Raw genomic sequence first — 13,014 nt, 5'->3', positions numbered from 1 at the left:
GGATAGAGTGGAGACTTGTTGAGATGGAGAGGTATGGTGCGTGGAACGTAGCCCCATAAGAGAATGTGTGTTTGCTTAGATGTGAAGTTCAGCAGAAGCGGGCAATTAGTTATGCTAACGCGTTCACCGTCAAAACACGTCTTCCTTGAATTATAATGTAGACTGCTATGAACACACTGTGATATCAAAGGATCCATTCGAAGTGGACTGTTTTCCGCCGTGTAACGAACTGTGGTTTGAACGTGGCTTGTAGTCAAATAACTATTTTATATGTTTCCACTGAACTAACATACGCAGTGCAACATACAGTATGAAAGACGTTAAATAAACTGCCATCGCAGGTTCTGTGAACTGTGATTTATTACTCACATGTGTTTCGTGCACTGGTAGGCGTTATTTGTGGCCGGCCGCTGTGACCGAGCGGTTCTAGGCGCTACAGTCTGGAACCGCGCTGCTGCTACGGTCGCAGGTTCGATTCCTGCCTCGGGCATGGATGTATGTGCTCTCCTTAGGTTAGTTAGGTTTAAGTAGTTCTAAGTTCTAGGGGACTGATGACCTCAGAAGTTAAGTCCCATAGTGCTCAGAGCCATTTGAACCATTTTTTGTTGTTTGTGTTTCATACATTGGTTGCTATTACTGATTGTAATTGAATTAATGTACAGGTTCGACCTTGATGATTTTTGTTTTATGGGCATTCGGCCGTAGTTCAAGTTATATCATGTGCCACCACGACCTAATGCCCATAAAAGTAAAGTCATCGAGGACTCAAATACCGGTCGTGGGAACATGAGGTATGACTATGCAGAATGCCACTTGTGAAATACAAGATGTTTTTCAACTGAATTTTTTCCTGTGGTGAAACGAACTGTGAATCGGACCTTACACGTGGTTCAAGTGTTGCTATTACACTGCTTGACAATTGCTAAGGCACAGAGACATTGTTGGACAGGAATAATCACAGGCGATGATGGACGATATGAAACACAGTATATACGTAGTAGAGGTGGAGTGGTATGTTTATATCGAAAAATGATACAGATTTCAGCATATGATAAAGCAGGACAACAGTCATAAATGACGTTCGTCTTTGACACAGGTCAGACTTCCGACATAAATGTCGACATCGGACTCTCAGTAAGGTATATGTCCTCATCGGGCAGTAATGCACATTTTGGACCTGTTATTCATGCTGGATACTGAACTGTCGAGGAATCTTTGGGGCATATTGTCTCACTCCTCTCTCTGTGGGATTTGCGGGGACGGGGTGTTTGCTGAGAAACATGTCTGCCAAGTGCATCCGAGGCATGCAGTATAGGGTTTAGGTCAGCAGAATAAGCAGGGCATTCCATACCTTCAACATATCCACTTTCCAGTGTGTCCGAGACCTCAGCAGTCCTGTGTCCATAAACAGAAACTTGGGACCTACCGCACCCCTGAACAGATGGACATGATCCAGAATAATCTCACTGCAATACTGCTGTGCTGCAAAGGTACCTCACGCAGATATATGGAGCAGTGTTCGGCCATAGTGCATAATGCTTTCTCACACCATAACACCTAGGCCATACTTATGACGTTCATGAACATTCTGTGATGTTTAACGTGTTCTCCTCTTCCTCTACACTAAATGGTGGCCAGCATCATTTGCCACAGTGAAGAGTGATTCGTCGGAGAACATCATTCTGGACCATTCGTTATTATAGATCCCAACCAACTTACTTTCTACACCAACCAACTCTTTCTCGACGATGGTATGGTTGAAGTACGATGCATTTAACAGACTTCAGAGGATACAAAACAGCCTGATTTATTCACTACTGCGAAAAGTTTCTGGAAGAGACTAGCTGTTGAAAGTCTGCAGCGATCTGCCGAGGATATGTCTGATCCTTTTCGCCACTAGGCTACGTACTAAGAGTTGTAAAACTACCATTCGCTACCATAGACTACGGTAGTTTTCCTAGTAGCTTTGGTCAGCTAACCTGCATGTTAGGTGTGTTGCATGTCTATAGGCGTTACCTCATTTAGATCTCAATTGTCTGAGTATGCAACAAATGTCTTCATAGATTCCGCCAGAAACCGAAAGCGGTGAACTGTCCACAAATTGAATGAGGATATGCAAAGGGCCGCATAATCTACATAACGTTTTTCTTCTACATATTGTGAGTTAACGGGCATTTCGCTCTCATTTAAGTATATGGCCGAAAGAGTCAGCCTTCAGGAATTGTGAAACGAACCCTGTTGTCCAGGACCGGAGGAAACTCACAGGCGTCTATTCTCTACAGAGGCCTAAGCGCTGTAGCGTGCGAGTGAGATAGACGAGAACTTACGTCACAGGGAAACCCAGTAGAAGGCTTTTGTGGCAGAGGAGGCATAGCAGTGTAAAATATGGCGGGCCTAAGATCAGCTATAAAGGGAAAATCTATGGAAACTATTTAATTCTGTAGTAATGCAGGGAATGAAGCCACAGTAATTTTAACATACCATCCTTCATAAATTTTCGTGATGATCCCAATAAAACTTGAATGCTGATCATAATAGTTAAGGATTTACTGTTAAAGTGAAATTCACAAGTTTCGTAACAAAGACCTCATTGCTAAACCTTAACGCTTTAGTCGATCTTAGCGATCGACATTTCATATAGAAGCGAATCATTAAAATGGCAAATGTTGTTAATATCAACTCTGTAGCTTTACTTGTTTAAAAGATATAGTAAATTTAAATTATCAGTATTTACAGCTAAGCATCAGATAATCATTTCCTCCACATTGAACGATGACAGCACGACACCTTATTGAATCATTATGTAATAGAATATTTCTTGTAAAGTTTAGTGCATAATACAGTAGAGCGTCGATTATCCGAACGTCGGTCAACCGAACGACCGCTTAACCGAAATGTGTACTCGCTCACCCCTGTTACTCTCCCTCCCTACCTTCCATCATCCCCCTCACTCCCAAACCAAGTTTCCCACAGCAGTCGCCGCAATGGGCCACCGCTGGCGGAACATTGCTTCTAATGGGGCCTTCACAAGCCGCCAGTCGCTGTGTTTCAACAATCAGCACACTTATGTCGGCTTGGCACTGGCAGTAGAAGTAGCGGCAGTATCAAAGCTGTGCACAGCAACAGCTGCTCCAGCTTAAGAGTTGAGGCGTGCCGCTCCGCGCAGTTTGAAGGATTGCGCGCCCCCAAGAAGAGCTTCTCACGGTGCAGTCACCTTCTGTTCTGTGTTACGACCACTTGTGTGCTGCTGCTTGAAGAAGTGAACTTGACGATACAAAATGCTTAATCGTAAACGTGTTGTCCTTTCTATGAGGGACAAGTACGAGATTAATAAAAGATTAGAAGAAGGTGAATCTGCAACCACTTTATCCAATGAGTACAAGGTGGGGAAGTCGACAATTACGGATATAAAAAAAAAAAAACAAAAGACGAGCATAGCAAATTTTATAGCTATGCTTGATTCTACTGATGGATCAACAAGCCGTAAAACTATGAAGCTCGCCACTAACATCTAGATGATGCTGTTTACAAGTGGTTTACACAAAAGAGATCGGAAGGAGAACCTATCTCAGGTCCCATTCTGTGTGAGAAGGCAATGCAGTTCAACGAAAAACTTGGAGGGGCTTCGAACTTTAAAGCGAGCACGAGCTGGTTAAAACGCTTCAAGTCAAGACACGGCATTCGTGAGCTTACAATACAGGGAGAAAAACTGTCGGTTGATTCTTCAGCAGCTGATTCTTTCAAAGTCAAACTAAAGGACGTATTAAGGGAAGAAGATTATGCTCTCGAAAACGTTTACAAAGCTGACGAAACTGGTCTTAACTGGAAAGCTTTACCGAGAAAAACTCTTGTTTCACGTCATGAATTAGCAGCACCTGGTCCTGAAACAAGCAAGGACCGTATTACAGCTTTGGCTTGTGCTAATGCTACTGGAAGTCATCGACTGCCTATGTTCGTCATTGGTAAAAGTAAAAAACCGCGTTGTTTCAAGAACGTTAATATGCCAGCCTTGCCTGTTGTGTACACCTCACAAAACAGTGCCTGGATGGATAGTACGATTTTTATGAAGTGGTTTCTGGACGTTTTCGTACTCTCTGTAAAAGCTCATCAGCTAAAGAATGCGAAGAGGGAGAAAACACTACTTCTCCTTGACAGTGCACCAACTCATCCGTCATGTGATATTTTAAATGAAAAAGACGAGTTCATAAAGGTAATATTTCTTCCACCTAACGTAACCTCCTTATTACAGCCCTTGGATCAAGGCGTTATTGAGACTTTCAACCGATATTACAGGAAAGAATTGTTTCGTAAGTTATTGTTAGAAAGAGAAGAGGATGGAGAAGAAAGTCTCTTAAGAAATCATAAGAATATTGACTTGAAAGACGCGTCCTACATGATCAGCGCAGCATGGAATAGTGTAAAGGAAGAGAATTTGAAGAAAGCCTGGAATAAATTTTTGGACACAGAAGAAAACTCACAAGGTATGATTGAAAATGACGAACAGAATGATATGTACGAAATTCTCGGTATGCTAAAAGAAACAGATTGCCACGAATGTGATGAAGAAGATGTTCATGAATGGATGAATGTCGATGATACAGATCCAGGACACCAAATCACGCAGGACAGCGAGATTGTAAACGTCGCCACTGATAAAGATGACGCCGCCAGCGGCTCATCAATCAGTGCTCCAGAAATTGAAGATGAAAGTATACCAACAGCTTCTGAGGCGTTCACTTGTTTAGATACTGCCTTGCGATGGTTTGAAGCCCAAGATGAAAGTGACCAGTTTCAGATATCTGTAATGAAAAAAGTACGTGACTTAGCTGCTCGTAAGCGTGTAGGCTTGCTTAGACAGACCAAAATAAAGGATTTCTTTAAACGTTAATTTTGTGTACTGTGTTTATTGTTCATGCAAAATGCGTACGTAATATGTATATATTTTTGTTTAATAAACTGTGCCACATACTATATATCCCTACTGAAGTTGCCTTTGTATGTTACTTTGTAATACTAAAAAGAGATGCCTGTTTTTATGAATAAATTTACTGTACAGTACTTCTTTTTGGGAAATAAACATGTACAGTTCGATTATCCGATCAAACCAGTTTTCCGAACACCCACGTCCCCCAATTACTTCGGATAATCGACGCTCTACTGTAGTAACTTTTGTTCTATATTTATTAATCAGAAAGCACGTTGGTGCAAGGCTACTGGCTGCGGCATTCAAAGCTAAGAAGGAAATTGTATTGGTTTTATGTAAAAGTATTTAACTATATATATGAAGACAGTAACTGTTCTCGAAAGAACAGATACTGTAGATGACCGTGCAGCTTTTCCCTGGAATAAATGATGACTAACTGAAACCCTCAGCTGCCGACAGGTGTTGTTGATATACCTCGATGTCGACAGCTGAAAATGCGTGCCCCGACCGGGACTCGAACCCGGGATCTCCTGCTTACATGGCAGACGCTCTATCCATCAGATTCTTTTTATCTCATTTTGTTCGTTATTGTTCGTTTCAAATGTTCGTGGCGGACGTCACCTGACGCCCATTGAAGTTCGTTTTTGATCGTTTCAACTCAGTTTTTTTTTATTACAGAGGGCAGCTAACCCTCTGACCGGACACGCTGAGCTACCGTGCCGGCAATCCATCTGAGCCACCGAGGACACAGATGAATAGCGCGACTGCAGGGACTTATCCCTTGCACGCTTCCCGTGAGACTCACATTCCCCACTGTCCACAATTCGACATATGTAATGTACCTTATAGACATTTGTCCATCCACTCAACAACACGTGTCGGCAGCTGAGGGTGTCAGTTAGTCATCATTTATTCCAGGGAAAAGCTGCACGGTCATCTACAGTATCTGTTCTTTCGAGAACAGTTACTGTCTTCGTATATATAGTTAAAGGCTACCCAGCCATTGACCTTCGTCTGCGCGAATGCGCACAGGTTGCCCAAACTCTTACGGGAATCCGGCACGGTAGCTCAGTGTGTTCGGTCAGAGGGTTAGCTACCCTCTGTAACAAAAAAAACTGAGTGAACTACTCAACGAACAACCTGCTCGGGTGTCCTGGGACGTCCGCCCCGAACATACACAACGAACAGTTTCGAACAAAATAGGGTTAAAAAAAAAAAAAAAAAAAAAGATGGATAGAGCGTCTGCCATGTAAGCAGGAGATCCCGGGTTCGAGTCCTGGTCGGGGCACGCATTTTCAGCTGTCCACATCGAGGTATATCAACAACACCTATCGGCAGCTGCGAGTTTCAGTTAGTCATCATTTAAAGTATTTGACGTTTATTATGTAATGGATATTATTGTTACTTTATTTAGAACGTGCAAGTGGTCAAGCTTTGATTATTTAAATATGTTAAAATGTAAAATAATGTAGAATAAGTTGTAGCCAATCAGATGGACGGCTTCAGGTAAGGTAACTGCAAGTCAGCTGAGCGATATTCGGCGCGCGGGAAACGCGGCCGGGCGCTGGCAGACAGTGCTTGCTGGTGCAGGCGCGAAAGCGGACAGTTCGGCTGGAGACACCAAAGTGAACAGTTCGGATTGAAACGCGAATGCGGACAGTCGCTCTTTAGGTTGCTAGGAAGTGAAACCACTCAGAAAATTTCGCGTTGCATGGTATCGTGGGACTTAGTCTCTGAGCGGTGAGCAGCCGCGCGCCTGGTGTGAACTCTTAACTTTCCGCGTAGTTAACGAGATGGAGTATTGAACTAAATCACGATGAGATTGTGAATGATCGAACTGTGTGAAATGGACATGCCCTCGAGTGTAATAGTAATTCTAAATACGACCACTTTCGCTATTAGTTTGCTTTCTAAACAAACATTATTCTAACTAAATACCAACTGTGTGGCCTACATCTTTTATGGGTCGTTAATTTAGTTCCCGATGTTATTATTACTGTTATTATATGCTGTATTAACTTCGTATTTCGCAAACTTTCCATCAGCCAGACAATTTAACCAAAGGGTCACAAGTGTCTAATTTAGGGCGTATAATGCGACACGTGCGGTTCAACCCCTAGACGAGTTTGAGCCAAGTCATTTCGACGAAGAGAAACCGCATGTGAGCCCGAACATCTTTGGGATGTTAGCTCTCAGTATTTATCCACACAAGTCTTACTTAAAATAAACAGTTCTTACAGAAAAATTGAAATTCTCAATGTTTAATTCAGTTTTTATTCGAAAATTGTTGGTATGGAACGTGAGACAAAGGGCTGTTGTAGCAAAAATAAAAAAAATACACCCTTATCATACAACGTTAGATAAGGCAGTTTCTGAAAATAAAATAAAAAAAACACAATGCAAAAATATATCGAACATCGCTTCAATGTTTCGTCGAGTTTGTATAAAACACGTTTCTGTTTCTTTCACACTTTTCAGTAATAACATGAAACTCTTGTCTTTGATCACGAAGAAGGACGTTCTACTGAGTACAAAATAACAAGAATAATTATGCAGATATTTTTTGTGTTCGTGAATGGAAACTGTGGTTGCAATAAAAGCAATTGCTTTGCTTAGCCTACATAAAAGCGCAGAAGTTACAGGATGAACTAATTTTTATTACTTATAACAATTCATCGTACTGCATGAATTGTCGAATGCTTACAGAGCGTGTACCGAGCTGTGTGCTCTTCACTATTTGCCACCCGCAGCTGACTTTAGAGTGTACTACTTACAGAGTGCGAAGTGAACAAAGTGTTATGTGAACAGTTTTTGATGTTGCTTTCGATTGAGAATCCATGGCGCGAACAGCCCGATAGAAGTAGTTCCACATTCTCGATTAGGTTTAAATCCGTCCAGAGAGTACGATAAACTCATTCTGGTGCTATTGGAATGACGTACGTGCGTTGCGAGGTGTGTGACACATTGCTGTATCCTGCTGTTAGATGCCATCATGCTGAGGAATAACAAACTGCATGGAGGAGTGGACTTCGTCCCCAAGAATAGTTGCATACTTTGGTTGTCCATTGTGCCTTCCAGAGTGACTAAAACATTCCCGAGGCCATAACTCTTCCTCCTTTTGGCTGGACCCTTCCGATGATTGTTGCAGGGTGTCTGCTTTCAGACGATTCACGCCGTTCACGCCAACGGCCATCTGTCCGATGGAGCATAAATTATTATTCATCTGAAAAAGCAACATGTCGCCACCCAGTGGACGTCCAAATGCGGTGCTGGCGTGCAAAGTCCAGCATTAATCGCCGATGAACAGCAGTCAACGTGGATGCATGAACCAGGTAGCAGCTGGGGAGGTCCATTCGCCCGTTCGCGGAACGGTCGTTGAAGAGACGCTGTTGGTAGGCCCTTAGTTCATTTGGACGGTCAGTCGGTCAACAGTTGCACGTGTATACGCCTGTACGCATCTATGCAGCCGTCTTTCACTAGTGTCATCTATGGCCCGTTATACACCACAGTTGCTATGTGCCGGTTTTGGATAACGCCATTTTGCCATGTACGGTATACTCTAACCATGGCGACACGCGAACAGCTTACAAACTCAGCCATTTCGGAAATGGTTCCACCCTTCGACCGAAAACCAACGATCATGCCGCTTTGGGCGTCAGATAAATCTCTCCGTTTCCGTGTTACGAAAACGACAGCACTGTTTTGCGCGTCCCCCGAGACGCTTAATATGCCCTCCACTGCTAGTGCTGTGACGTGCCGATTGTCAGTAGTTGTTGCATGTTGACGTCGAACGGACGCGGTGGTCACATTAATGTGACTGGGCCGAGGTTGCAGCCACTTGTGCCGAATATTTAGTACTACTAAAATTTTTTGTTTGCCTTCAGCTTATAGCAGAGAGTGTTGTACCTAGAGCATATTGTACCTAGGAAGACATGATGTTTCCAGGCCGGTGTTTCAATATTATGACCGATTTTAGATTCACATAACGGAAGGCGCACTAGAGTTCCTCATATTTAAGAAGTTTCTGGCATTTGGTTCTGTATTTGTTGTTCTGACACATGATGTGTTGCGTGCATAATTAATTCTGCACATTTAAGCAGTATATAAAAGCTATTTGTTGAGATATTGTTAATACTTCAGTCACAGACTTACTGATCAATAAAATTGTCTGTTTTTGGAACTCGTTATACAGCATGTGAACAGCTGAACCATACTTCGTCGGTCGTGCACCATCTTGTGTCTGGGAACGGTAGAAGGTCTTCTACCATAAAAAGTGATATTTACAAATGAACCAGTTTCCAGAAGCTTCCATTTCAGAATGTATTTAACTTGTAACTGGTGTCTGATAACACTTCTACTTAACCTGATCGCACTAATTATTGGCGTATAATAGAGTAATAATCTAACAGATGGACTATTAAGTTCCAATGGAATATTTGTTCCTACATACAAGATGTGAGTGGAAAGTTTTAAGAATGGATCCGCTACTGCTTACTGGTGTGGTGGGTAGGTACACAGAAGATGGAGAGTGAGTCATTGCCTTGTCCTTGAACGCCCTATGACAGGAAACTGCGTTTCCTTTATTCAGTTCGTTGTGGCAGCTGGTTGAGTGCGGGTCTGTTAGGGCTTGTTGCTGGATTCTCTCTGCGTGAAAATGGACATAAAAACGGAGCAACGAGTTGGTGTGAAATTTTGTTTTAAAACCGGGAAATCAGCTTCTGCGACTTATGAACTATTAAAAACAGCTTTTGGAGATAATTGTATGAGCCAGTCAAATGTTTTCGTCTGGTTCAACAGATTTAAAAATGGCCGCGAATCATCTGAAGATGAACCAAGGTCCGGCCATCGTTCCACCTCAAAAACGCATGAAAGAGTTGTGAAAGTTCGTGACTTAGTGCGCTCTGATTGTAGACTTACAATTAGGGAGATGGCTGATGCACTTAATTTAAGTTTCTATGCAGTTCAGTCAATTTTAACTGAAGATCTGAGCATGCATTGAGTGGCGTCAAAATTCATTCCAAATGTGTCGTCAAGTGACCAGACACACAATACCGACTTGAAGTGTGCTAAGAACTGATTAATCGGACTATAATGACCCAGATTTGTTAAATAGGGTAATTACAAGTGAAGAATCGTGGGTATATGGATATGATCCTGAAACCCAAGTGCAGTCATCACAGTGGAAGGCTCCAGGTTCACCACGACCGAAAACAGCAGGCAAAGTCGGTCGAAGGTGAAGACAATGTTGGTGATTTTTTTCTATTCTACCGGTATTGTGCATCATGAATTTACCCCTGAAGGACAGACAGTTAACCAGGAATACTAAAAATGTGACCTTGAGCGTTTGCGCGAAAAGGTGCAGAAAATAGGCCTGCACTGTGGAAAGACAGCAGTTGGGTGCTACACCATGACAATGCTCCAGCTCATCGTACCTTATCCATTGTTGAATTTTTGACCAAATTCAAAATACCTTTGTATCCACAACCACCATATTCCCCTGATTTGGCCGCTGCGGACTTCTACCTGTTTCCTAAACAGAAATTTTCACTGAAAGGGAAGCGATTTGATTCGATTGAAGACATCCAGGAAAATACGGAGAGCATCCTTAACACATTTCAGGAAAAAAAGTTTCCAGGAATGTTTCCAAAAGTGGAAACACCACTGGAGTTGGTGGGTTCAGTCAGAAGGGGACTATTTTGAAGGAAATGCATCACAGTAGCATGTAAGTGCCACCACTGTACAACTACAAGCCCATTTTTAAAACTTTCCAGTCACACCTCGTACATGACAATGTTCTATCTTCGAACTTTTTTCACATATCGAAAAACCCTACTTTTCCGTAGTAATTTTTCTAATTTCAGAAAAAGGCTGCAACACACCGAAAATGAACACAATCATTTAAAAATTGGTGACGTGCGAGTAGGATTCGCGTACTCACAGTACATAATTATGTATACAGACATAGCATCCATTCCGGCAATCGAGGGGTTTCCAAGACTTTCGAGGATGTTTCAGTTTCAAATTTTAAGCCGGGTAATAAATGACAAAAACCATTTTGTCGTGTGATATAATTACGAATTGACAACTTTATGATTTTTTCCCTTGTTCTGTGAAACCTTTTTTCCTGCCAAGTTTAATGATTCGACGTTAAGGAGTATTACCCTACAGGATTGAATGAGTTTACGAGTATCAAAGTATGTGACATAAATAGCCATATCTCCTGAATGCATTAACTTCGAAACTTAATATTTTTCATCACGGTAGGAGAATAGTACGTATACCCATTTCTGAGAAACAGGGGTCTTAACAGACGGAGGACAGACAGACAGCCTGGAACAAACGACATTTTCTTTCCGCGTGATGTAATTATAATATAACAATTTTTGAATTTTTTCTTTTCCTTGCTCAGTGAAGCAAGATTCCTGTCAAATTCTGTGATTCTAGGCCAATGGGAAGTACTCTATAAGCTTTTATGACTACATCAAAATATGTGACAGAAATGGCAGTATCTTTTGATTGCGTTCGTTTAGGAGCTAACGTTCATTCTATCGTCGAGGGACCATAGTCCTTCGAATGTGACATAAACTTCACCTTATTGCGTCTATCCGTTCCTCAGGAAAAGGGTTTTGAACAGGTGGTCAGAAAGACAGAAAGACAGGCCAACAAAGTGTTCGTGTAAGGGTTGATGTTTTACTGACCGAGATACGGAACCCCAAAAATTGAACAAGAAAATATACTAAAGATCTATTGCAGGGGTGGATAGTGGCAAAAGCCTGAACAGTTCTGCAAGATGCAATACTTTTCCCTACTGTTGATCACGTACAGCAGCCAGTATTTTGAGCCATTCGTTCATGTATTACATTAGATTAGATTAGCTTCTGTTTTCGTTCCATAGACCCAAAAATGAGATGATTCTCGTAGGTGTGGAACATGTCAGAAGGATTGACATAAAAACATTAATCATTTGAATATAATACTTACTACTCTGATAATTTGTCAGGAGATTGTCGAAAATAAGTTAATACAATGCAGTAAACTGAGACAGCAAATATTTACAGAATTAACACACTGTCAGAATGAAACACTGTTATCCACTATTAATAAATTTATCGTGTTTATTTATCATGTTGTTTCCCAGTTTAGATATTTGGAAGAGTTTGCGAAATAACAAAAGCTTTTATAAAGTATGTTACGGGGATGCGTATTTTGCATTATGATTCATACACCGTCGAAAAAAAAAATAGAAACACCAAAAAATAATTAATGTAGAGCGATGAAATTTTGCGAATACATTTGTCTAGGTAATATATGTAAGTGATTGACATTGTTAGATCACAGCTTATTGGAAACGCGAGGTAACCCTTTGCAAATGTGAAATGCTGATACATTCATAGCCTGTGTAACCGCCAGAATGTTGAGTGCAAGCGTGCAAACGTGCCTGCTTTATCTTTTACAGATGCCGAATGTCAGTTTGTGATACGGAGTTCCATGCCTGTTGCAGATAGTCGGTCAATACAGTGACGGTTAATGCTGTTTGTGGATGACGCTGGAGTTGTCGCCCGATGATGGGCCATATGTGGTCGAATGGAGACAGATCTGGTGATCGGCTAGGCCAAAGCAACATGTTGACACTCTGTAGAGCATCTTGGGTTACAACAGCGTTACGTGGGTGAGTGTTATCCTGTTGGAAAACACCCCCTGGAATGCTGTTCATGAATGGCAGCACAACCGGTTGAATCTCCAGATTGACGTACAGATTTGCAGCCAATTTGCGTCGGATAACTACGAGAGTGCTCCTGCTATCATACTAAATCGCACCGCACACAATAATTTCAGGCGTTGATCCAGTGTGTCTAGCACGCAGACAGTTTGCTTGCACGCCCTCAACTGGACTCCTCCTAACCAACACACGGCCATCACTGGCACCGAGACAGAACCAACTTTCATTACAAAACACAAAAGACGTCCGGCCTGCCTCCAGTGAACTCTCGCTTGACACTGTGGAAGACGCAAATGGCAGTGATTTGGGTCAGTGGAATGCACGCTACAGGGCGTCTGGCTCGGAGCTGTCCTTGAATTGTAACGGTTCG

The sequence above is a fragment of the Schistocerca nitens genome, unplaced genomic scaffold, assembly GCF_023898315.1.
Source record: "Schistocerca nitens isolate TAMUIC-IGC-003100 unplaced genomic scaffold, iqSchNite1.1 HiC_scaffold_375, whole genome shotgun sequence".
Taxonomy (NCBI): domain Eukaryota; kingdom Metazoa; phylum Arthropoda; class Insecta; order Orthoptera; family Acrididae; genus Schistocerca; species Schistocerca nitens.
Note: the sequence above shows the minus strand (reverse complement) of the source record.